Source organism: Halictus rubicundus, unplaced genomic scaffold, assembly GCF_050948215.1.
Source record: "Halictus rubicundus isolate RS-2024b unplaced genomic scaffold, iyHalRubi1_principal scaffold0271, whole genome shotgun sequence".
NCBI lineage: Eukaryota > Metazoa > Arthropoda > Insecta > Hymenoptera > Halictidae > Halictus > Halictus rubicundus.
In genome coordinates, this window is record NW_027488812.1 from 329,925 (window position 1) to 331,847 (window position 1,923).

Genomic DNA, 1,923 nt, shown 5'->3' on the forward strand with positions numbered 1-1,923 from the left:
AAAACCATTTGCAATGACCCATATGATTTGTAGACCCCTTAGTATTCAATTATAGGCGGAGTAATTACATAACTTTCGCACTGAAAACTGATGGATTCCCAGGAGCGAGGAAATGGTTATTTACCATGCGTATATCTCCGTAAAAATTTTTTTCAAAAATCTGACTTTGGCACATCATGCACGCACTATTAGGATATACAGAAATAATTTTTTTTTATAAAAATCGAAAATTTATAAAATGGACTTTTTGCCGCCTTGGCACCACTGTGCGCTGTTTGTCCCGGGTGGACCACGTTTCGCGCGGCCGAACGTGGCCCGGCCTCACGGTCTGTAAAAACCCGCCGTTGCCCGGGTTTTTCTCCCGTCGGACGGGCCGAAAATCAGGGCAACGTGACACCGTACAAATTCGTTATTTAATACTAAGATAAAGCTACGAATGGCGTGTTTCAGCAAGAGACTCGAAGATGGCCGCTTCTTTTGTTGACGTGCCCATCCTGCTGTGCTCCCTCCTGGGTCTGCTCGTAAATGGGTTCAACCAGCTCGTGATCCTGTACATACATAAAGAGGTAAATATTTAAAAAATAGAAAACTCCCTACAGATAATATATACCTATTACTATAAGGACTGCCTATTACAGTGAAATCTCGTTGTTTGTCAGTCCGCCGTTTTTACTGGCAAGATACGAAATCGGAGGTTCTCGCCGAGCGTCCCATTTGAACTACACAGGGAACGCTGGAAACCGTCGTACCGTCTTCAAGTCATAAGAAACCTATAACTTGAAAACGCTACTGACGTGAAAACGGCGAAAACAGCAAAGGTCAAGAGCCGTCGTCGTCGAGAAGTGTGCCACACATTGTCGGCTATATCGGTGTGAGACCAGAAGACTAATCGAATCCAGTTACAAAACTTCTTTATTTGTCATTATTTTTTTTTATGAAACTTTTACCAACATATTTACCAACATGTTTCTGATTAAAACTAAACCAAATATGATATAATTCCGATGATATATACTTGTGTAATGGACGATGAAATATGTAGGACGATTGTGTTGTGTCTTGACATGTTCTATGCCTTTAGTATAATTTCGTGGTTAGATCGTGCATAACTCACAGACGATAATCGTCCGTTCGCTGCACCAGATATCCGGTGGGACATATCAAACGCCCTGGTTGGAAATTATGGAGGTTGTGTCTGACATGTAATTGCTTCGACAGCACATATACTAAATTTGAAACGATACAGAGAAGATTAGCATGGTCCCTGCGCAAGGATGTAACCGTTCTTTCCTACTGTTTCTACCGATTCGCGTACGCTGTTACTCGAATCTCTACTTCGCGTCTCGGGACTATCCCTAACCGTCTCGCAGGGCCGGTTACTACCCTAATTTCTCGAAGCTTGCACGTTCGCGAGCAGGAATGGATTCGTGCCTCCAGGCACTGGAAAGCGGCGAGGTATGGACGAGTTAAATGAGATCTTCGTAGCCCAGATAAGGTAACAAAAAATGATATATTCTCGTAAGAACCATCGTGTGTGTTTGGATACAGTAATTCCAGGTACCGTGTGGAACAATGGGTCGGCCTCCCGTGCCGACGGCTCGCGACAAAGTATTATGAACGCGTGAAAGACGCTCGCGGTACGCTCGCTCGACTGTACGCCCGGTTTTCGGAATCGGTTTAGAAAATCACTCAGCACGGATCGCGCCCCGCGACAAGCAGTTCGTGACCCGTCTGACCGCCCCTACACTCGGCCGGATAATCGTACGAGTGATCAGGATGGAGACAAACACGAAATCGCCGTCACTCCACGCTTCCAATGATTCTGCTCTTCGGCACGTAATCGTGGCCTCTAAGCAGTCTCGGGCGAGGCGGCGGCAGAGTGTCAGTGACCGTGCAAAGTCCGATCGCTCCTATCTGACCCGA

The 1,923-nt window shown here is 45.9% G+C and overlaps 1 non-coding gene across 1 annotated transcript; it reads left to right on the forward strand.

Annotated features, from left to right (window-relative positions):
• The first annotated feature begins 1,206 nt into the window (after positions 1 to 1,206).
• LOC143364113 (U6 spliceosomal RNA) lies at positions 1,207 to 1,309 on the forward strand. Its single transcript, XR_013083996.1, has one exon. It is a non-coding gene; the product is annotated as a U6 spliceosomal RNA (small nuclear RNA).
• Positions 1,310 to 1,923: the final 614 nt, after the last annotated feature.